This window comes from Paralichthys olivaceus, chromosome 1 (assembly GCF_024713975.1).
Source record: "Paralichthys olivaceus isolate ysfri-2021 chromosome 1, ASM2471397v2, whole genome shotgun sequence".
In the NCBI taxonomy this organism is placed as follows: Eukaryota; Metazoa; Chordata; class Actinopteri; order Pleuronectiformes; family Paralichthyidae; genus Paralichthys; species Paralichthys olivaceus.
In genome coordinates, this window is record NC_091093.1 from 82,347 (window position 1) to 108,397 (window position 26,051).

Sequence of the window (26,051 nt, forward strand, 5' to 3'; positions counted from 1 at the left end):
TGTCTCCTGATTGGGGTAAACATATCAAATAAATAAATGAACAATAAACAAGTTTGTAGCCTGAACCAAGGGGGTCAACACTCTGCAATACACACTGTCCTTATTGCACAAAGTCTGCTCTCAATGGAGACACAAAATCAATCCAGTTTTCCCAGTAGTTTTTAAAAGTTTCTGATTTTAGTCTAGCTGAGAAAGTCAGCTTCTCCATTCTTACCATTCTTACTTACTTTGTCTCCCACACTCATCTCCTTTTACCGCCTGCCTCTAAAGGTTGCCTATATAAACTAGTTTATGACAGTGGAGCCACGCTTTTTGGATCTTTTAATGTTTGTTTTTTTATCTTTCTATTAATCGTTCTATTACAATATTCATTCTTGTAGAAGGGTCTCTTAAAATTGAGTTTTGATACTTTATTATCATTATTTAAAAGTGCAGTGTTTAAGATTTAGGTTAAAGGGAACTACTGGCAGAAATTTAAGGAAGTACAATCCTCATGATGTTTTCACTAGTTTTCTTTACCCCAGAAAAGGCCCTTTATATTTAAATACTTTATATTTACATGTAGGGGGGTCCTCTCTAAGGAGGCCACCATGTTTTTTACATTAGTCCAGACTGGACAAACTAAACACCTTTTGAGTTTTTATGACAACAAAGGCTACAACGGATTCTTTTTCATGTTTGGAAGGAGAGGGTGAGGTGAGCTGCAACATGAAATTTAAACACTAGATATCACAAAATTCTACAAACTGTACCTTTAAGTTGATATGCTAAATATGTTATATTTATATACTGAAGAGATCTGTTTTTATGGGCGCTCTGTGTCTGGACAAAATCTAATGAGGCTGTGTAGTCTGCTGGATGCTGTTTACTTGATGGCTTTTCAAAGGCAACAGGACATATACTGTATAATGCAAAGCAATTAATTGAGGTATGGGGAGGGCAAATGAAAAATAAAATCTACATCAGAGGAATTATCTAGAGCTATTGTTATGGACTTTTAATGGGGATTCATGTGGAACCCCTGTTCTGACACTGTACAAACTGCATCTGGGCTGTTATATTTCTCTCTCTCTATATAAGACATAAGCCCCAGAAGCCTCAGGTTCAATCTGCATCATTTCTCTCTACATAATTTGATTAATCAAACATTTGTTAGAAATATACTGCACTAAAGTAGAATATGATTGGATATGAAGATCTACCAAAGATCTTGTGTTCTACTTCTTTTTGGTTATTTAACACATCTATTATTTTACCATCACAGAAAACCATATAGTCATAAAAGTAAGCCAAAATTGGGGAAAATGCAGTGATGGGTTTGTCATCACCCAATTAATATAATGTGATAATTTATTTAAGAAAATGCCTTGTTTATATTTCTTTTAGCAAATGTAAAATTACTACAGGGTGTATCTATGTATCTATATGTATCAGCTTTTCAAATGTGGACAGAAGCTGTAGCTATTCACAAAGATGTGAGTGCAGTAGTTCGTGTGAGTGGCTCGTGTGAGTAGCCAGAGTTCATTTCCAGCTGAATGCTCCGATGGTATTTAAAGTTTGTTGCTCAGAGAACAACGGGCCTCACACACATGTACACACACATAACTCTCTTACCATTTCTGTGAGAGGTTCAGGTTTGAACACTGCTGTTATATCGTGCTTCCTTGTTGCATATTTTTGTGCTCTCAAGAGTTTGTTTAAACAAATCGTAAATTAATCAATGTCAACAGAAAATTTATCAGAAAATTAATCTGCACAGGAAACCTTTAAGAAGATTCAAATGAATGGAATTGTCATGTGCTCATGTTTCCCGGTTCCCGGTTCCCGGTTGTTGAGTGAAGTCAAAACCCAAATCGTTCATGAAGGAGCATAACTAACTTCTAGCTCTATAACTACTAATTATTTTTGTTGACCATTATTGGAGGCACTGTAAAATTGTAACATGCTTTTTAAATCCTTTTCTTTTCAGCTACTTGCAGATATACATCTGCATTTAAGGTTTAAAAACATTCCTTTTTGATAAAGCCTATAGTAAGGGCTGGATCAGGTGAGTCCTGAACCATCCCTTAGTTATGCTCCTATAGGGTAGACTGCTGGGGGAACTCCCATCATGCACTGAGCACTTCTCCCCTTCTCTCTGTCTCTCTGCCCCCCCACATTCATTTATTTATTTTAATACATATCAATTACTATGTTTCATTTTTCTTCCATAGTCCCTCTCTCTCTTTCTCTTATTGCAGATATCTCTGACTCCAGAACTGCAGGAGAAAAACTATTATTATTATTTTATTAACAATAATACTTCGGTAATTAATTATTATATGAATTGTTGCTGCTATCATTATTAATCAATAACTTCTTTACACTGTTATTGTTTTCATTATAAGTAGTCAGATCTGATACCTGATGTTGCTCGAATGTTCCTGGTCTCTCTCGCCTCTCTCTCCCCCTCCTCACTATCTCTCTCTCTTCTCTCCCCTCTTTTCCACCCATCTACCCTCTCCTCCCCATTTTTCTCTGCTCACCCTAACTTGTCGAGGCAGATGACCGCCCACATTGAGCCTGGTTCTTCTAGAGGTTTCTCCCTGTTAATGAGGGAGTTTTTCCTCTCCACAGTCTCCAAAGTGCTGCTTATTGAGGGAACTGTTGGGTTTCTCTATATTTAACACAATTTTAAGGTCCTGACCTTTTATATAAAGTGCCTTGAAATAATGTATGATTTGGTGCTATACAAATAAAATTGAATTGAATTGAATTGAATACACTCAACTAGCAAGTGGCTGCAAATGGGTCGTCCCACTATAGAGCTGCACCCAGATAATTGCCAAAAGTAGGATTTTCTAACTTCAGAACCAGGACAATGGAAATGAGCAATAAACTTAAATCTAAGGTTGAAGATAACATATATATCAATAAATCAATCAAATTGTATTTGTATAGCCTATATTCACGAATAACAAATTCAACTTGTCTCATAGGGCTTTAACAAGGTGTGACATCCTCTGTCCTTAACCCTCAACAAGAGTAAGGGGAAACTACCAAAAAAACCTTTTTAACAGAGGAAATAGAACTCAGAAAGAGCCACATGTGATCTCCCAAGATGGACAGAAGTGCAATAGATGCCACGTGTAATGGAGAACATCAGAAAAATAAGAGTATTTACAGCATTGGTTAGAATAAACAGTTTGTAGCATGATGGAAGGTAAATGAATTGAGGAATTATTGTCAGTAATGGTAGCGTATCTGAGTAGACATATTGTATATCAAGCAGTCTTTTTGTAATCATAGTCCACGATCAGCTGCCACCACGATTAGGATACACCATTATAATCCATCATCATGATCCACCACCATCAGCAGCCACCTTAATCATGGTCCACCACTACGATCAGATGCCAGCACGATGCAGGATCCACCATTATGATCACGATCTCTGATTCGCGATCCACCATCATAATCCACGACGAGGCCGTAGTCGCAGCCCTGGATCTGCGAACGATAAGGCACAGGGACTCAGGGAAAGAAGTCAAGTCAGTAACATGAGACATTAAGTTATTTGATGTGATGAGGAGGGAGAAGAGGAAATAGAAGCTCCATGTGTCATGTGTCCCTCGACATTGTAAACCTCGAGGGACACATGACAAAAATTAGCAGCACAACTAAGAGCAGATTTAAGACAAGCCTGGACCAGCTCTAACTATAGCTATATCATGATGTATAAAGAAATAATAGATACATAATAATAATAACAATAACAATAAATAATAGACAGATAGACTGGGACATCCCTGGACTGTTGAAAGAAGGCAGGATGGCTCTATGGATTTTTACAGTTAACTCCAGATTCAGAACATCTACAGCCTCAGCAGCTCTCAATCCAGTCTACAACTGTACAGTGTTGGACAGTCTTTGTCCACTGCAGCCTTACGTCTGTTCTTGGCTCACAGAGTGGAACCTGATGTATAGACCATCCACCTCAAGGCTGGATGTGTTGTTCATCCTGAAATGCTTCTCTGCTCACCACAGTTGTAAAGAGTAGTTATCTGAGTTACTGCAGCCTTTTTGTCTTCTCCAACCAGTAAGACCATTCTCCTCTGACCTCTCTCTTTAACACTCTGTCTACAGAACAGAAGATCAGCAGTTACAGAAGAAGTCAAACCATGCTGAATACCATACCACAAGTCACTGTAATCACATATTTCATCATTCTGATGTAAAGGTCAAGCTGTATCTGCTTTCCCCAGGCTTTTGGTCTTTGTCCTTACCTGGGCTAAAAAATAGCCCCTAATTTCTTCACTGTACGAGACATGCAGAGATTAATTAATGTGAATTTTTCTTATCTCTGTGTAAGAAAAGATGTATTTCTACAACATCAGTGTGTTCTTTCAGTCATAACATTAACTTGTTTTAAACCTTAAGGAAAATCAAGTCTTGCTGTCACAAAATCATCTGTATGACCTACAGACAGATTATTTTATACTCACATGAAGAATTTGACTACATTCCCTTACAGTGTGCTCAGACAAGGATAGAGATAACTGAATTACAATTTCCCCTCACCATTACTGTCTCTGCCTGCACTTTCACATGTTGCTGGAAAACTGAACAGTGCAGATGATGGATGGATATTGACAAAGAACACCGGCTGTGAAGAACATCACAGCTATAGTTGTATGTTGTAGACAGTGAATGTTATTCTGTGAAGTTGTAGATGTCATTGTGAACTAAGGTATATTTAGGATGTACAGGATGGTGTATATAAAGTGAAGTGAAGCCAGTGTAGGAGTTTAATGGCAGCTTTGGTGCTGAGTCAATGATGATACTGACCTCCTGTGGATTTTCTCCAGAATTACTATTGTACTTCAGTCAAGGGAACAAGTCCTTCCCTTGAAAATAGAACAACAAAAAGTGCTGCTATTAGATGCACTGTATGTATGAATGTGTGTGTGAATGTGTGAATGGCAACCTGTAGTGTAAAGCGCTTTGGGTGACCAAGTTACCATGACGTAAAAAAATATTTTGTCTTTGGGTTCAGGAGGCAGACACAGTCTCTACATTTATGGAAAGACTGCTTGCTCAGGTGGGCCCTGAACCATCCCCTAGTGATGCTGATATAGGCCTGAAGACTGCTTGGGGAACTCCATCATCATTTATATTCATATTTTCATTATGAGAAGTACAGTGTTTGTATTTTTTATTTCTACGTTTTGAATGAAATACAAAGGATTGCAATCCAATTCAGTATTATTTGTATAGCGCAAAACCATTATTTACATTATTTCAAGGTCAGGACCATACAAAATTATGGAGAAACCCAACAGTTCCCACAATGAGCAAGCACGTTGACAAATGTGGAGTGAAAAACTCCCCTTTAACAGAATGTAACCAATAGCAGAACCAGACTCAATGTGGGCGGCCATCTGCCTCATCCTTTTGGGTTGAGCAGAGAAAAAAATGGGGAAGAGTAAAGAAGTAGGTGGAAAAGAGGTGGGAGAAAAGAGAAAGGGAAGGAAGGGGAAAGAAAGGGGAAGAGAGAGGTGAGCAATACCAGGAATAGCTGTGCAACCATTATATTTAAGCTCTGTCATGGTTGTTATAATGGAAAATAATAAGAGTGATATTTATAGATGTAATTGTGTCATTAATAATAGCAGCACCAGTTTCACCAGTTGGAATTACACCACTCCTGTTAGACACATATTTAGTCACTCCTTATGTCTGGTTCAATCAGAGCAGAGAGACAAACACAGCCAGAGCCTACAGATTGTGTGAGCCAAAATCTGAGGAAATACGTCTCCCAAGGACTTTCCTGTTGTTAACTAACACAAACAACCGACTGACAGGAAACATGGAGTCTCTTTCAAATAATATCAACATCTAACCCAAACCTAATCAGCCCTCACCCTCTCTTCCTTGACGAAGTCCCCAAAGCAAACAGACAGCTACCCATCAAAATTGTATTGTCTTCATATTTTCATTATTATTACCCTGTGTAGAGTTGTTGTTGTTGTTTGTTGTTCAATGTACTGTTCTGCAACTGCTGTACCTTGGCCCAAGACAAATTTCCCTATAGGACAATATAGTATATTTGATTTGAAAATTGACTCTCATTAGACTACGAAATAGTACGCTCTACAACATCTATGCACACACAAACACACTACACATGACATGTAACCTCTTGGCCTTATTACATAAACTCCATATAAATGGTCTGTATTTATAGAGCTTATAGTCTTGATCACAAATACTTAAAGCAGTTAAGCGTACTGTTTTACATTTACCCATTCATACAGTGTATCTATGTGCAGTTTTCTCTTCTTTCTCAATGAGAAGAGGGTTCAGTATTTTGCCCAAGGGAAGACTGGGATCAAACTGCCGACCTTCTGGTTAGAGGACGACTGCTCTAGCCCCTGAGCACAGCCACCCCTTAACTGGACAAAACTGCCTTCCTTGATTTACTACTCCACTAATTGAGAAAATTGTAATTAATAAGTGGTTGTACTTATATAACGCTTTCTAGTCTTGAAAACCACTCAAAGCGCTTTACACTACAGTTTTTGCCATTCACCCATTCACACACACATTCATACAGTGCATCTATTAGCAGTACTTTTTGTTGTTCTATGGGGAAATTTGGGGTTCAGCATCTTGCTCAAGGACACTTTGGCATGCAGATTGGGAAGATTGGGGATTGAATTGCTGACCCCCTGGTTGGAGAATGACCACTCTACCCCTCAGCCACAGCCGCCCTAGTATTAGAGACTTTGTGAAATGGCTACAACCTTTCACAGGCTGGGTGAACTAAATACTTGTTAATGATGGGGATTTTTGGTGCGTAGGGAGATTAATACATAAACTATATGACTCAGCCAGGAGCAATCAGGAGACCAACTGCAATTTCAAAATGTCCCAGTTTGTATAATCAGAGAAGAATTTTCCTGACAACTTTTTACTTTTACTTCCTATATTTAAACACAAATATCTGCACTTTATAGTCCTTAAATTCTCAAAACTGGCTCGTTACTTGTTTCAACCTCCACGGATGATGACACGACGTAAAAGACATAACAAGACAGAGAGGACCTCAGACGACCTCACTAAACCATCCAATCTATGGTAGTGACAGGGGGTGTGTACAAAGGGCAGGGACTAAATCAACACAAATACATTCCCCATCCATTTAATCCCTGTACAAAATGATCCAGGTGCTCATGCAGGACCATGGTTCACTTCAGTCTTTATTACTCTGTCTGAAATTTGGCAGCAAAGCTAGATTGTGTCCAGTTCTGTGCAGGTTGTTACCAAAAGAGGAAAACTATCCCATTATATGTGCCTAGCATTTTTTTTAGTTTTGCAGAGTTATCAAAATAAAGCATTGTGTATTGTTGAAGTAAAAAATTCATTTTTACTTTTTTACTTATGTACTTGAGTACATTTCAGAGCCTGTACTTTCTTACTTTTACTAGAGTAAAGTAGTTGTATCAGTACTTTTACTTTTACCAGAGTCTTTTTTTACTCAAGTATCTGTACTTCTACTTAAGTAAAGAATTTGAGTAATTTTGCCACCTCTGCCTAAAACCCCAAAAAGATCCTGTTAGTTACTTTACTCCTAGTTAAAAGGCTAAAATTGTCTTTTTTCTCCAATTTAGATTAAAGCTGGAAAAAAAAGTTGGAGACTAAATCTTCATCTTTATAGCCACCCAATAAATATGACATTTCTGGTCTTTCAGGTTTATATATAAAATGTCACATTCTTAGCTGAGCTTGGCCAAAACATTTTCCTCATGAGAGCCACCCTATGGAAATTACCCCCCAGATGAACTTGAGGAGATGAATTTTATGTTTATTCAGTGGAGACCTGTAGCTTGAAATCCTCTTCTCTTTTGTTTATTTCCTGTTAGGGCAGGGTGGGCTGCAAAAAACGAGGTTAAACAAATCCAGCAGGATTTGGACAACTCAACATAATGTCACATCCAGGATCAGACAAAACAGAGATGATTCTGAGATAGCCTTACAAAACACGTCGACATGAGACTAGAGACTGAGATTGGAACGTTGTAAAGCTTGTGTTCAGAGCCCCATCTGGATATTTTCAGTGAGGCACATAGATGTTTGAAATAGAGACATGAGAATGTCCATGATCTAAATGTCTAAACCTTATTTGGATCTGTTTCCACCCAAAACAGTCACAAAAGTATTAAATTGACCACTGAACACCCCAGATAAGGTTTGTTCTGCTCTCAGCCTCTCCTCCGTGTGAACTGTCATCTCACAACTCATTTAGTAATCAGACAGCTGGAACAACAGACCCTGCTATGCTAACTATACAAGATTGCAGGAAATACTTTGTCAAACTCTCTGAGGGAAAGGTTTGGGGTGCTGTGAAGCTCATGGTATCCTGCTGGTATGCTGCTGACACTTACAAATATACACGCAAATATTTGACATAGTTCAATGATTCCAGTCAGGAGCAGCCTGTGGACAAAAGGTCCTGAATGCTAATAAACATGAAGAAGCACTGAGCACTCTGTCTCTCTGCCCCCATTTATTAATTAATTATGTTAATATACTATGATATAACAATAACAGGTGACAAGGCCTTACATCTATAAGTATCCGCACATACATATACAGATCAGAAAATACTGTGACTTGCATGCTGTGTCCAAAAACTTCTGAATTTAAGAAGATATCTCTCTATATATACAATAGTGATTTTTATTAATGATTTTTCTGTATATTGTGCTTTATATATACTGTATTTTTTCATTTACCAATACCAGTACACATTTTAGAGACATTACAGTAGTAACAGCTCTACACTGTGTTTGCTTGATAGTAGAGACATCAAGAGGAGTCTGTGCTTCAGAGAGACTCGCTGGGAAACAGTGAACCTCTCAGTTGGATTGATCTCTGCTGTCATCTACAGCCCTGGAGAAGCCAGAGATAACCAACACAGAACCTTATTTAAACTTGGACAGCATTTTTTTGTGTCCCAGATGAGTAGGCTGAGGTAGACATGGAGAGGGAGTTCTTAGTCTGAATGATTGATTTCATTTCAACATTACATTTCTATTGCTGTCTTAATTTCTACTTTGTTTTCATTTTTTGTTGTTTTTATTTTTTCAAATTTGAAATGTTCTATCTGTTACAGTGAAGACACAAATAGGACAGGATAGTAACACTTGTGCTAACTGAGCTGAGACTTGACTGGCTAGTTGCAGTCAACAATTATGTAATACTGAACACCCTATGTTACATTTCCTCAGTGATGGACTCTAATATCGGTGTATGTCTCAAACTGAGATCAGGTTGTTTTCTGGGAAAAACACTAATGGCATCTCTAGTATGTGCGTCTGTGACACTGTACCAAGTGTTTGGAGACTGAATATAATCGTATACAATGAAATAATGACTACTTCAACAAAAATTATTACCACATACTACCACACAAACACCGTTGCTTAAAATGTGAGCTCACAGTTCTCTTGTGTGTCAGAATATTGTTAAAATAATACTTTGTGTGGGGGTCGTGTCTTTTTCAAATGTGCCGGTCTCCATCTCTGAGCGATATTGATTGGAGCACTGGACCTAAAGGGACCAGACTAACGTCACACTGCCAGAATCACAGCCAGATATCTCAAGTTGTCACAATAACACAGACACAAATAACATGCCACTTCCACCATGAACTGTGGTGGCAGTCACACATGAGTGAGTGATGAGATGTCATGCGCCCATGGGATTTTTTTTATTGAGCTCCATGTAGGCCCAGAGTGAACCACAAGCAGGGTCATGTGAACAATCATCCACAGGATTTTGCATCTATATACAACAAGTAGGTTAATGACTGGACCAGTGAGGCTCTTATGGGTACCACACATTTAAGTGAAACATGGACTTATCCTCTGGGTCCATTAAGAATTTCATGTGTTTCATGTGTTTTACGCAGAATTTACAAGAAGTCATACGGCTTCTTGTGAAAAAAAAAGAAGTGATAGGGCTTCTTGTAAATTTTGCAAGGGCTCCATGTCAATGTCTAGGCATTCAAAGAAACCACAACATCCCTTAGTTCCACTTCCAATATGAAGCAAGAGCTGGATTAGTGGAATTACTTTCACAGATACATTGGAATTTACAGTACTGGTGGTTTGTGCACATGGCACAGATGAAAAAAACACTTAAACGTGGTCAATGAAGATGCAAGTCATGTTTATTTATAGCTTGCTGGCTTCAGAAACTATCCAGTCTCAGCTCCGAAGATGACGAGAAACAGATGAAGTTGATTAAATATTTTGGAACACTAAACAGTCATGACCATGAAAGACCCATTGGAAAATAAAAGACTTGTGTGGGATATAACAAATCAGCCTTTTCAGATCAGTGGCAGGTTATTTTTGGAGAGACGATGCTTCTGTTAAGTGTTGATTTCCACACACCAACTTCTTACTCACATCCGTTGTGCCATTAGCCCACAGTGGGTCCAAGCAGAAGTGATTCAAGATTCAAGGGTTTATTGTCATATGCACAACAATTACATTCAGCAGTTGCTGGCAATGAAATGCTCCCCTCTAGCCTTGCTCAGAAATTACACAAGAAAAAAATACAAATAAAAATAGAATATAAAATATAAAAAATCGTCGGCAGCAGGCAGGACAGTTAATGGTTTGGGTGCTGGGGTCTTTAACGATCTGGTTGCTCTCTGGGTGTAGCTGTCCTCCATGGATGGCAGCTCTGTCCTGGTAATACACTGAGCAGACTTCACCACTCTCTGTAGAGCCTTGCAGTTCAGGGCGATGCAGCTGCCATACCAGGCGGTGATGCAGCCAGTCAGAATACTCTCAATGGTGCACCTGTAAAAGTTGCAGAGAATCCTTGGGCCCATGTTGAGCCTGGCCGTCCAGGTCAGGTGATGTGAACCCAGAGGAACCTGAAACTGCTGACTCTCTCCAACATAATCCTGTTGATGGAGAGGGGGGCGTGTTTAACTCCCTGTCTCTTCCTGTGTGTCATCAGCAAATTTAATGATGGTTTTGAAGCTGTGGGTGGCCACGCAGTCATGAGTGAACAGGGAGTACAGGAGAGGACTGAGCAGGCAGCCCTGGGGGGCGCTGGTGCTGAGAGTCATTCGGAGAATGTGGTGCTGCCTATCCACACTGGTGTTGAGCCCAAGGTCTCCATGCTTGGTGACGAGCTTCAGGGGCACGATGGTATTGAACTCTGAACTATAGTCAATAAACAGCATTCTCACATGTGTACCTCTGGTCCAGGTGGGTGAGGGCAGTAGGAAGGGTGAGGGAGATGGCATCTGCAGTTGACCTATTTGGCCTGTAGGCAACTGCAGTGGGTCCAATGAGTCATAGAGGGAGTAGGTGATGAAGTGGTTTGCTTTCACAGCAACTCACAGCGTTCCCAACCTCAATGTTCAATAAAGATAACAAACTCCAACAGGCGCTAGGACAAATATGGCGCACCCACTGCAAACACAGGTGTCATCTCTGTCTGAATGTGTGTCTGCACAGTCAGTCACACAGTACAGTTTACTCTCTCAATAAACTAAGAAGGAACATGTGCATACCCTTTACCTGCATGCCAAGAAGCTATGAATCATTTAACCAGGTCAAAGTTCAAATCTAATCTGTAACAATTAAAATGAACAGTTAGGATTAGTGTTTGATGCTTCACCAGACAATACCTGTGACACAGATTTGGGAGAACTGATGATAGCGTCATTGATGATCAGTGATTCATGTTCTGTGGGTTGCTGCCAGTTCCCAATCAGTATGTGATGCATGTTCCGGCACATGTTAATGACATTGTTACTCCCTACCTTGACGAGTGTGCTGGCCTCAATCAAGGAGGCATTCTGGACCAGCACCATGGTTAGGATCTGGTTAGAATTTTTAGAGTTAAGGAATAAATGATAAAATTATAAAATAAAACTAATTTTACTGTTCATGTTTACCTGCCCCACTTAAGATATCACAATAGTTCCATAATCTTAAATTGTTGACAACAATGTTAGAAATGATGAGGAAATGTGAAAATAAAGCTGAATGAAACTTAACAACAAACAGGCATTACCATTATTTATGGTCTTTCTTTTTCTTTTCTTTTTGCTGCGTCATTGGCTGAGGAATGCTCAGTGCTTCTTTTGATGTTAATATACCCTCTTATTTAGAGTCAGTTGTTTTGCTTTATCCTCTTACAGTTTTTTTCTGAAACAGGATTAATCAGGTTTATCAGCTGAGGTCATCTCAGCTCAGACTGGCAAGCCCTTTATCCCATCATAAAGGTACAGTGTGTTCTCACTTCCTTTGAAAAGCTCCTTCTGAATTCCCACACATACCTGACGCCCATCCCATATGCCTCAACAAGAACCAGAGTGTGCTGGTGCCCCTGTGTTGCAGTCATGCAACCTGAATCTTTATCTGATACCAATTCATGCTTTCATACCTGGTTTTGGAAATAATGTGCACACACAGTCATGTTCCAACAGGTGAACACCAACACACCAAACATCCCTCCTCTACATTCCTGGGCAAGCTAGGGCGTCATGTCCCAACCCAGTCTATTAAAGTGGAAATTCACTGCCTACACTCTCGACCTCAGTCTTCAGTATGTTGCAGTAAACCATGTGTCAAACCTGTTTTTTTAGGTATATTTCTGACCATAAGGACAAATCATGTGCAATTGTTTGGCCTCAGCACAGAACATTCAGTACATGAACAATGTAGTCTCACTCTAGAAATGACTCTTCCAGTGATCTGTTGTCGTTCATACTGCATTGGCCGGAACAGGATAGTACAAGTACATTTTTATATTACAGGATAGGCTGTGTGTGTGTGTAAAACCCATTAGTGCTACTTAATTGTTGGCATTCTACCTACAGCACACAGAAAGTATGATAAATAGTAGAAAATAACAGGGTGGAAGTAGAAAAGGCTGAAGGAGTGCTGTTCAGTGTCTAAAGTGGATATTTTGCAAACAATAGCTGCATGTTTGGTGGATATTTCTACCAAATACAATCACATGCACATTGGATATTGTAAAAAAAAATGCATTCTTAGCATTAGCTAAACTTATCGATAACGAAAAAATATCATTTTACTAGTATTAACCAGTTAGCTGTCATTTTTGCTTTTGAACTTCAATAACTAGCTCCACATGAAGCTAGTAAGTTGACTCAAATTATAAAATATGCATGGGAGAGCTAATACAACTTGCTTAGAATTAAATTTCATTGTTTAAAAAAATTTAATTCTTGATGTGGTATAAAAAGGTACAAAAGATTGAGACCAGTTTGAGTGCACAGTACCTTATGATACTGTGAGGTATCAAGGTATTTGCTCATGTATGATGGTTACAGACCAGGATATGGCCAACCCTCAACTCAGACATAATTCTCTGCCTCTGCTCCTGAAAGAGGAGCAAATATTCACACTGTAGTGAATCATCAGTACAGGCAAACAGAAACCTGAGTCAGTTCAGGTGTTTGAAGAAACAACCCAGTGAAAACAAGTTGTCATTCGGTCAAAATCAGCAACATTGTCTCCATTGATGTTCTCTGTTCTTTTCTACAATATGTCTTTTCTGAATCTGTCAAAGTTTGTCAACGTTCTTCCTGGCTGTGTTCAGGTGCAGACAGGAAGCTGGAGCAGTAAACACATGAGAACCCAGCCAGCCAGGAAGGCATCACTCTAACAGCTGAATAATGACAGCGGCTCTTCTTCCTCTGCAGGCTGCGGAGGCTCAACATGGGCCCAAGGATTCTCTGCAACTTTTACAGGTGCACCATTGAGAGTATTCTGACTGGCTGCATCACCGCCTGGTATGGCAGCTGCATCGCCCTGAACTGCAAGGCTCTACAGAGAGTGGTGAAGTCTGCTCAGTGTATTGCCAGGACAGAGCTGCCATCCATGGAGGACCGCTACACTTAGCGGTGTAGGAAGAAGAGCAACCAGATCGTTAAAGACCCCAGCACCCAAACCATTAACTGTCCTGCCTGCTGCCATCTGGCCGACGATTTTTTATATTTTATATTCTATTTTTAGTTGTATTTTTTTCTTGTGTAATTTCTGAGCATGGCTAGAGGGGAGCATTTCATTGCCAGCAACTGCTGAATGTAATTGTTGTGCATATGACAATAAACCCTTGAATCTTAGATCACTTCTGCTTGGACCCACTGTGGGCTAATGGCACAACGGATGTGAGTAAGAAGTTGGTGTGTGGAAATCAACACTTAACAGAAGCATCGTCTCTCCAAAAATAACCTGCCACTGATCTGAAAAGGCTGATTTGTTATATCCCACACAAGTCTTTTATTTTCCAATGGGTCTTTCATGGTCATGACTGTTTAGCGTTCCAAAATATTTAATCAACTTCATCTGTTTCTCGTCATCTTCGGAGCTGAGACTGGATAGTTTCTGAAGCCAGCAAGCTATAAATAAACATGACTTGCATCTTCATTGACCACGTTTAAGTGTTTTTTTCATCTGTGCCATGTGCACAAACCACCAGTAATGTAAATTCCAATGTATCTGTGAAAGTAATTCCACTAATCCAGCTCTTGCTTCATTCCGTCTACAAGACGGGCCTGAGCCGGCTTTACTTCCTGAGGAGGCTCGGGTCCTTCAATGTCAGCAACAAGATGCTGCAGATGTTCTATCAGTCTGTTGTGGCGAGCACCATCTTCTTTGCTGTGGTGTCCTGGGGTGCGGGCATCAGGACAAAGGATGCCAACAGACTGAACAAAATCATAAGGAAAGCAGAGTCTGTGGTTGGCTCTAAGCTTGTCACCATGGAGGAGGTGGTGGAGAACAGGATGCTGGCAAAACTGCTGGCAATCATGGACAATCCCTCTCACCCCCTCCACAAAACACTGGACAAGCTAAAGAGCAGCTTTAGCCACAGGCTCATCCAACCCCGCTGCTCTAAGGAGCGATACAGGAAATCATTCATTCCAACCGCAATAAGACTCTATAACTCATCTACCTCTGTCAGAGCCACCATCACAGAACTGCACTAATATACCTATCACCCTTGCACCATGTACCCTGTACTACACTACGCCCCATATACTGGAACATTTACTTCTGTGATATGTGTTAATTTAAACCATTTTGATATTACAGACCATTTTATACAACAATATTGTCTTTCGCACACCCAGTCTACATATTCTTACACTGATAGTATATTGTATAGTCAAGTACTTATATTTATACCCTACTATATACTATATATCATATCATATTATATCATACTGTGTATATTCTCTGTATATTCTTCGTATATATAAGTCTATATACACATATTTATACATGTGTACATGTTATTATTATTATATTATTACTACTGCTATTACTATTATTATTATTATATATACTGTTGCTGCCATTATTACTATATACTGCTATTATATTGGTATAATTACTATCTATATAAATATATATTATGTTATATTGTATACTATATATATATATATATATATATATATATATATATATATATATATATATATATATATACTGTACTACTATTCTTATATACTATCTAACAATAACATTACCATCATATCATCATTACTATTACCATCATATTGCCACTGCACTACTTGTCTGCCTATTCATCTTGTGTTTCTGTTTTTGTTCTTTTTACCTCAATGTTTTGTTTTGTTCTATTGTATTGTGTTTTGTTGTGTTCTGATACACAAGCTGCTATCACGACTTAATTTCCCTCCGGGGATGAATAAAGTAATCTATCTATCTTTATGGGAAGTGGAACTAAGGGATGTTGTGGTTTCTTTGAATGCCTAGACATTGACATGGAGCCCTTGCAAAATTTACAAGAAGCCCTATCACTTCTTTTTTTTTCACAAGAAGCCGTATGACTTCTTGTAAATTCTGCGTAAAACACATGAAACACATGAAATTCTTAATGGACCCAGAGGATAAGTCCATGTTTCACTTAAATGTGTGGTACCCATAAGAGCCTCACTGGTCCAGTCATTAACCTACTTGTTGTATATAGATGCAAAATCCTGTGGATGATTGTTCACATGACCCTGCTTGTGGTTCACTCTGGGCCTACATGGAGCTCATTAAAAAAAATCCCATGGGCGCATGACATCTCATCACTCACTCATGTGTGACTGCCACCACAGTTCATGGTGGAAGTGGCATGTTATTTGTGTCTGTGTTATTGTGACAACTTGAGATATCTGGCTGTGATTCTGGCAGTGTGACGTTAGTCTGGTCCCTTTAGGTCCAGTGCTCCAATCAATATCGCTCAGAGATGGAGACCGGCACATTTGAAAAAGACACGACCCCCACACAAAGTATTATTTTAACAATATTCTGACACACAAGAGAACTGTGAGCTCACATTTTAAGCAACGGTGTTTGTGTGGTAGTATGTGGTAATAATTTTTGTTGAAGTAGTCATTATTTCATTGTATACGATTATATTCAGTCTCCAAACACTTGGTACAGTGTCACAGACGCACATACTAGAGATGCCATTAGTGTTTTTCCCAGAAAACAACCTGATCTCAGTTTGAGACATACACCGATATTAGAGTCCATCACTGAGGAAATGTAACATAGGGTGTTCAGTATTACATAATTGTTGACTGCAACTAGCCAGTCAAGTCTCAGCTCAGTTAGCACAAGTGTTACTATCCTGTCCTATTTGTGTCTTCGCTGTAACAGATAGAACATTTCAAATTTGAAAAAATAAAAACAACAAAAAATGAAAACAAAGTAGAAATTAAGACAGCAATAGAAATGTAATGTTGAAATGAAATCAATCATTCAGACTAAGAACTCCCTCTCCATGTCTACCTCAGCCTACTCATCTGGGACACAAAAAAATGCTGTCCAAGTTTAAATAAGGTTCTGTGTTGGTTATCTCTGGCTTCTCCAGGGCTGTAGATGACAGCAGAGATCAATCCAACTGAGAGGTTCACTGTTTCCCAGCGAGTCTCTCTGAAGCACAGACTCCTCTTGATGTCTCTACTATCAAGCAAACACAGTGTAGAGCTGTTACTACTGTAATGTCTCTAAAATGTGTACTGGTATTGGTAAATGAAAAAATACAGTATATATAAAGCACAATATACAGAAAAATCATTAATAAAAATCACTATTGTATATATAGAGAGATATCTTCTTAAATTCAGAAGTTTTTGGACACAGCATGCAAGTCACAGTATTTTCTGATCTGTATATGTATGTGCGGATACTTATAGATGTAAGGCCTTGTCACCTGTTATTGTTATATCATAGTATATTAACATAATTAATTAATAAATGGGGGCAGAGAGACAGAGTGCTCAGTGCTTCTTCATGTTTATTAGCATTCAGGACCTTTTGTCCACAGGCTGCTCCTGACTGGAATCATTGAACTATGTCAAATATTTGCGTGTATATTTGTAAGTGTCAGCAGCATACCAGCAGGATACCATGAGCTTCACAGCACCCCAAACCTTTCCCTCAGAGAGTTTGACAAAGTATTTCCTGCAATCTTGTATAGTTAGCATAGCAGGGTCTGTTGTTCCAGCTGTCTGATTACTAAATGAGTTGTGAGATGACAGTTCACACGGAGGAGAGGCTGAGAGCAGAACAAACCTTATCTGGGGTGTTCAGTGGTCAATTTAATACTTTTGTGACTGTTTTGGGTGGAAACAGATCCAAATAAGGTTTAGACATTTAGATCATGGACATTCTCATGTCTCTATTTCAAACATCTATGTGCCTCACTGAAAATATCCAGATGGGGCTCTGAACACAAGCTTTACAACGTTCCAATCTCAGTCTCTAGTCTCATGTCGACGTGTTTTGTAAGGCTATCTCAGAATCATCTCTGTTTTGTCTGATCCTGGATGTGACATTATGTTGAGTTGTCCAAATCCTGCTGGATTTCTTTAACCTCGTTTTTTGCAGCCCACCCTGCCCTAACAGGAAATAAACAAAAGAGAAGAGGATTTCAAGCTACAGGTCTCCACTGAATAAACATAAAATTCATCTCCTCAAGTTCATCTGGGGGGTAATTTCCATAGGGTGGCTCTCATGAGGAAAATGTTTTGGCCAAGCTCAGCTAAGAATGTGACATTTTATATATAAACCTGAAAGACCAGAAATGTCATATTTATTGGGTGGCTATAAAGATGAAGATTTAGTCTCCAACTTTTTTTTCCAGCTTTAATCTAAATTGGAGAAAAAAGACAATTTTAGCCTTTTAACTAGGAGTAAAGTAACTAACAGGATCTTTTTGGGGTTTTAGGCAGAGGTGGCAAAATTACTCAAATTCTTTACTTAAGTAGAAGTACAGATACTTGAGTAAAAAAAGACTCTGGTAAAAGTAAAAGTACTGATACAACTACTTTACTCTAGTAAAAGTAAGAAAGTACAGGCTCTGAAATGTACTCAAGTACATAAGTAAAAAAGTAAAAATGAATTTTTTACTTCAACAATACACAATGCTTTATTTTGATAACTCTGCAAAACTAAAAAAAATGCTAGGCACATATAATGGGATAGTTTTCCTCTTTTGGTAACAACCTGCACAGAACTGGACACAATCTAGCTTTGCTGCCAAATTTCAGACAGAGTAATAAAGACTGAAGTGAACCATGGTCCTGCATGAGCACCTGGATCATTTTGTACAGGGATTAAATGGATGGGGAATGTATTTGTGTTGATTTAGTCCCTGCCCTTTGTACACACCCCCTGTCACTACCATAGATTGGATGGTTTAGTGAGGTCGTCTGAGGTCCTCTCTGTCTTGTTATGTCTTTTACGTCGTGTCATCATCCGTGGAGGTTGAAACAAGTAACGAGCCAGTTTTGAGAATTTAAGGACTATAAAGTGCAGATATTTGTGTTTAAATATAGGAAGTAAAAGTAAAAAGTTGTCAGGAAAATTCTTCTCTGATTATACAAACTGGGACATTTTGAAATTGCAGTTGGTCTCCTGATTGCTCCTGGCTGAGTCATATAGTTTATGTATTAATCTCCCTACGCACCAAAAATCCCCATCATTAACAAGTATTTAGTTCACCCAGCCTGTGAAAGGTTGTAGCCATTTCACAAAGTCTCTAATACTAGGGCGGCTGTGGCTGAGGGGTAGAGTGGTCATTCTCCAACCAGGGGGTCAGCAATTCAATCCCCAATCTTCCCAATCTGCATGCCAAAGTGTCCTTGAGCAAGATGCTGAACCCCAAATTGCCCCATAGAATAACAAAAAGTACTGCTAATAGATGCACTGTATGAATGTGTGTGTGAATGGGTGAATGGCAAAAACTGTAGTGTAAAGCGCTTTGAGTGGTTTTCAAGACTAGAAAGCGTTATATAAATACAACCACTTATTAATTACAATTTTCTCAATTAGTGGAGTAGTAAATCAAGGAAGGCAGTTTTGTCCAGTTAAGGGGTGGCTGTGCTCAGGGGCTAGAGCAGTCGTCCTCTAACCAGAAGGTCGGCAGTTTGATCCCAGTCTTCCCTTGGGCAAAATACTGAACCCTCTTCTCATTGAGAAAGAAGAGAAAACTTCACATAGATACATTGTATGAATGGGTAAATGTAAAACAGTACACTTAACTGCTTTAAGTATTTGTGATCAAGACTATAAGCTCTATAAATACAGACCATTTATATGGAGTTTATGTAATAAGGCCAAGAGGTTACATGTCGTGTGTAGTGTGTTTGTGTGTGCATAGATGTTGTAGAGCGTACTAAATTATTTCGTAGTCTAATGAGAGTCAATTTTCAAATCAAATATACTATATTGTCCCATAGGGAAATTAGTCTTGGGCCAAGGTACAGCAGTTGCAGAACAGTACATTGAACAACAAACAACAACAACAACTCTACACAGGGTAATAATAATGAAAATATGAAGACAATACAATTTTGATGGGTAGCTGTCTGTTTGCTTTGGGGACTTCATCAAGGGAGAGAGGGTGAGGGCTGATTAGGTTTGGGTTAGATGTTGATATTATTTGAAAGAGACTCCATGTTTCCTGTCAGTCGGTTGTTTGTGTTAGTTAACAACAGGAAAGTCCTTGGGAGACGTATTTCCTCAGATTTTGGCTCACACAATCTGTAGGCTCTGGCTGTGTTTGTCTCTCTGCTCTGATTGAACCAGACATAAGGAGTGACTAAATATGTGTCTAACAGGAGTGGTGTAATTCCAACTGGTGAAACTGGTGCTGCTATTATTAATAACACAATTACATCTATAAATATCACTCTTATTATTTTCCATTATAACAACCATGACAGAGCTTAAATATAATGGTTGCACAGCTATTCCTGGTATTGCTCACCTCTCTCTTCCCCTTTCTTTCCCCTTCCTTCCCTTTCTCTTTTCTCCCACCTCTTTTCCACCTACTTCTTTACTCTTCCCCATTTTTTTCTCTGCTCAACCCAAAAGGATGAGGCAGATGGCCGCCCACATTGAGTCTGGTTCTGCTATTGGTTACATTCTGTTAAAGGGGAGTTTTTCACTCCACATTTGTCAACGTGCTTGCTCATTGTGGGAACTGTTGGGTTTCTCCATAATTTTGTATGGTCCTGACCTTGAAATAATGTAAATAATGGTTTTGCGCTATACAAATAATACTGAATTGGATTGCAATCCTTTGTATTTCATTCAAAACATAGAAATAAAAAATACAAACACTGTACTTCTCATAATGAAAATATGAATATAAATGATGATGGAGTTCCCCAAGCAGTCTTCAGGCCTATATCAGCATCACTAGGGGATGGTTCAGGGCTCACCTGAGCAAGCAGTCTTTCTATAAATGTAGAGACTGTGTCTGCCTCCTGAACCCAAAGACAAAATATTTTTTTACGTCATGGTAACTTGGTCACCCAAAGCGCTTTACACTACAGGTTGCCATTCACACATTCACACACACATTCATACATACAGTGCATCTAATAGCAGCACTTTTTGTTGTTCTATTTTCAAGGGAAGGACTTGTTCCCTTGACTGAAGTACAATAGTAATTCTGGAGAAAATCCACAGGAGGTCAGTATCATCATTGACTCAGCACCAAAGCTGCCATTAAACTCCTACACTGGCTTCACTTCACTTTGTATACACCATCCTGTACATCCTAAATAAACCTTAGTTCACAATGACATCTACAACTTCACAGAATAACATTCACTGTCTAAAACATACAACTATAGCTGTGATGTTCTTCACAGCCGGTGTATACATTGTCAATATCCATCCATCATCTGCACTGTTCAGTTTTCCAGCAACATGTGAAAGTGCAGGCAGAGACAGTAATGGTGAGGGGAAATTGTAATTCAGTAATCTCTATCCTTGTCTGAGCACACTGTAAGGGAATGTAGTCAAATTCTTCATGTGAGTATAAAATAATCTGTCTGTAGGTCATACAGATGATTTTGTGACAGCAAGACTTGATTTTCCTTAAGGTTTAAAACAAGTTAATGTTATGACTGAAAGAACACACTGATGTTGTAGAAATACATCTTTTCTTACACAGAGATAAGAAAAATTCACATTAATTAATCTCTGCATGTCTCGTACAGTGAAGAAATTAGGGGCTATTTTTTAGCCCAGGTAAGGACAAAGACCAAAAGCCTGGGGAAAGCAGATACAGCTTGACCTTTACATCAGAATGATGAAATATGTGATTACAGTGACTTGTGGTAGAAGACAAAAAGGCTGCAGTAACTCAGATAACTACTCTTTACAACTGTGGTGAGCAGAGAAGCATTTCAGGATGAACAACACATCCAGCCTTGAGGTGGATGGTCTATACATCAGGTTCCACTCTGTGAGCCAAGAACAGACGTGAGGCTGCAGTGGACAAAGACTGTCCAACACTGTACAGTTGTAGACTGGATTGAGAGCTGCTGAGGCTGCAGATGTTCTGAATCTGGAGTTAACTGTAAAAATCCATAGAGCCATCCTGCCTTCTTTCAACAGTCCAGGGATGTCCCAGTCTATCTGTCTATTATTTATTGTTATTATTATTATTATTATGTATCTATTATTTCTTTATACATCATGATATAGCTATAGTTAGAGCTGGTCCAGGCTTGTCTTAAATCTGCTCTCAGTTGTGCTGCTAATTTTTGTCATGTGTCCCTCGAGGTTTACAATGTCGAGGGACACATGACACATGAAGCTTCTATTTCCTCTTCTCCCTCCTCATCACATCAAATAACTTAATGTCTCATGTTACTGACTTGACTTCTTTCCCGGAGTCCCTGTGCCTTATCGTTCGCTGATCCAGGGCTGCGACTGCGGCCTCGTCGTGGATTATGATGGTGGATCGCGAATCAGAGATCGTGATCATAATGGTGGATCCTGCATCGTGCTGGCATCTGATCGTAGTGGTGGACCATGATTAAGGTGGCTGCTGATGGTGGTGGATCATGATGATGGATTATAATGGTGTATCCTAATCGTGGTGGCAGCTGATCGTGGACTATGATTACAAAAAGACTGCTTGATATACAATATGTCTACTCAGATACGCTACCATTACTGACAATAATTCCTCAATTCATTTACCTTCCATCATGCTACAAACTGTTTATTCTAACCAATGCTGTAAATACTCTTATTTTTCTGATGTTCTCCATTACACGTGGCATCTATTGCACTTCTGTCCATCTTGGGAGAGGGATTCATCACATGTGGCTCTTTCTGAGTTCTATTTCCTCTGTTAAAAAGGTTTTTTTGGTAGTTTTCCCTTACTCTTGTTGAGGGTTAAGGACAGAGGATGTCACACCTTGTTAAAGCCCTATGAGACAAGTTGAATTTGTGATTCGTGAATATGGGCTATACAAATACAATTTGATTGATTTATTGATATATATTTTATCTTCAACCTTAGATTTAAGTTTATTGCTCATTTCCATTGTCCTGGTTCTGAAGTTAGAAAATCCTACTTTTGGCAATTATCTGGGTGCAGCTCTATAGTGGGACGACCCATTTGCAGCCACTTGCTAGTTGAGTGTATTCAATTCAATTCAATTCAATTTTATTTGTATAGCACCAAATCATACATTATTTCAAGGCACTTTATATAAAAGGTCAGGACCTTAAAATTGTGTTAAATATAGAGAAACCCAACAGTTCCCTCAATAAGCAGCACTTTGGAGACTGTGGAGAGGAAAAACTCCCTCATTAACAGGGAGAAACCTCTAGAAGAACCAGGCTCAATGTGGGCGGTCATCTGCCTCGACAAGTTGGGGTGAGCAGAGAAAAATGGGGAGGAGAGGGTAGATGGGTGGAAAAGAGGGGAGAGAAGAGAGAGAGATAGTGAGGAGGGGGAGAGAGAGGCGAGAGAGACCAGGAACATTCGAGCAACATCAGGTATCAGATCTGACTACTTATAATGAAAACAATAACAGTGTAAAGAAGTTATTGATTAATAATGATAGCAGCAACAATTCATATAATAATTAATTACCGAAGTATTATTGTTAATAAAATAATAATAATAGTTTTTCTCCTGCAGTTCTGGAGTCAGAGATATCTGCAATAAGAGAAAGAGAGAGAGGGACTATGGAAGAAAAATGAAACATAGTAATTGATATGTATTAAAATAAATAAATGAATGTGGGGGGGCAGAGAGACAGAGAGAAGGGGAGAAGTGCTCAGTGCATGATGGGAGTTCCCCCAGCAGTCTACCCTATAGGAGCATAACTAAGGGATGGTTCAGGACTCACCTGATCCAGCCCTTACTATAGGCTTTATCAAAAAGGAATGTTTTTAAACCTTAAATGCAGATGTATATCTGCAAGTAGCTGAAAAGAAAAGGATTTAAAAAGCATGTTACAATTTTACAGTGCCTCCAATAATGGTCAACAAAAATAATTAGTAGTTACAGAGCTAGAAGTTAGTTATGCTCCTTCATGAACGATTTGGGTTTTGACTTCACTCAACAACCGGGAACCGGGAACCGGGAAACATGAGCACATGACAATTCCATTCATTTGAATCTTCTTAAAGGTTTCCTGTGCAGATTAATTTTCTGATAAATTTTCTGTTGACATTGATTAATTTACGATTTGTTTAAACAAACTCTTGAGAGCACAAAAATATGCAACAAGGAAGCACGATATAACAGCAGTGTTCAAACCTGAACCTCTCACAGAAATGGTAAGAGAGTTATGTGTGTGTACATGTGTGTGAGGCCCGTTGTTCTCTGAGCCACAACAAACTTTAAATACCATCGGAGCATTCAGCTGGAAACGAACTCTGGCTACTCACACGAGCCACTCACACGAACTACTGCACTCACATCTTTGTGAATAGCTACAGCCTCTGTCCACATTTGAAAAGCTGATACATATAGATACATTGATACACCCTGTAGTAATTTTACATTTGCTAAAAGAAATATAAACAAGGCATTTTCTTAAATAAATTATCACATTATATTAATTGGGTGATGACAAACCCATCACTGCATTTTCCCCAATTTTGGCTGACTTTTACGACTATATGGTTTTCTGTGATAGTAAAAGAATAGATGTGTTAAATAACCAAAAAGAAGTAGAACACAAGATCTTTGGTAGATCCTCATATCCAATCATATTCTACTTTAGTGCAGTATATTTCTAACAAATGTTTGATTAATCAAATTATGTAGAGAGAAATGATGCAGATTGAACCTGAGGCTTCTGGGGCTTATGTCTTATATATATAGAGAGAAATATAACAGCCCAGCTGCAGTTTGTACAGTGTCAGAACAGGGGTTCCACATGAATCCCCATTAAAAGTCCATAACAATAGTTCCAGATAATTCCTCTGATGTAGATTTTATTTTTCATTTGCCCTCCCCATACCTCAATTAATTGCTTTGCATTATACAGTATATGTCCTGTTGCCTTTGAAAAGCCATCAAGTAAACAGCATCCAGCAGACTACACAGCCTCATTAGATTTTGTCCAGACACAGAGCGCCCATAAAAACAGATCTCTTAAGTATATAAATATAACATATTTAGCATATCAACTCAAAGGTACAGTGTGTAGAATTTTGTGATATCTAGTGTTTAAATTTCATGTTGCAGCTCACCTCACCCTCTCCTTCCAAACATGAAAAAGAATCCGTTGTAGCCTTTGTTGTCATAAAAACTCAAAAGGTGTTTAGTTTGTCCAGTCTGGACTAATGTAAAAAACATGGTGGACTCCTTAGAGAGGACCCCCCTACATGTAAATATAAAGTATTTAAATATAAAGGGCCTTTTCTGGGGTAAAGAAAACTAGTGAAAACATCATGAGGATTGTACTTCCTTAAATTTCTGCCAGTAGTTCCCTTTAACCTAAATCTTACACACTGCACTTTTAAATAATGATAATAAAGTATCAAAACTCAATTTTAAGAGACCCTTCTACAAGAATTTATATTGTAATAGAACGATTAATAGAAAGATAAAAAAAAACAAACATAAAAAGATCCAAAAAGCTTGGCTCCACTGTCATAAACTAGTTTATATAGGCAACCTTTAGAGGCAGGCGGTAAAAGGAGATGTGAGAGACAAAGTAAGTAAGAATGGTAAGAATGGAGAAGCTGACTTTCTCAGCTAGACTAAAATCAGAAACTTTTAAAAACTACTGGGAAAACTGGATTGATTTTGTGTCTCCATTGAGAGCAGACTTTGTGCAATAAGGACAGTGTGTATTGCAGAGTGTTGACCCCCTTGGTTCAGGCTACAAACTTGTTTATTGTTCATTTATTTATTTGATATGTTTACCCCAATCAGGAGACAAGGAACAATGCAGGAGAGGTGTGAAAATAAGGACAAGAGTGAAAAAGCGGTTCATTTTACTTCACATTTACTCTACTGTAACTTTACTTGAGAATTCATGTCCAATTATGTCTCTGCTCTGCGTTGGAAGTATAGGAATGTTTTATGCTGTTGTAAAATTATACACATTATGTAAAATATTGATGGAATATTGATATGTGGAATCAATAAAAAAGATAATTGAAAAAAAAAAAAAAAGCTCTGGGTGTTGCAGGTCAAAAGATCAAATTTGGGGC

The 26,051-nt window shown here is 38.7% G+C and overlaps 1 long non-coding RNA gene across 1 annotated transcript; it reads left to right on the plus strand.

Moving 5' to 3' along the window:
* The first annotated feature begins 12,509 nt into the window (after positions 1 to 12,509).
* LOC138411061 (uncharacterized) lies at positions 12,510 to 14,167 on the plus strand. Its single transcript, XR_011243744.1, has 2 exons — positions 12,510 to 12,621; positions 13,642 to 14,167. It is a non-coding gene; the product is annotated as an uncharacterized lncRNA (long non-coding RNA).
* The last annotated feature ends 11,884 nt before the right edge of the window (positions 14,168 to 26,051 follow it).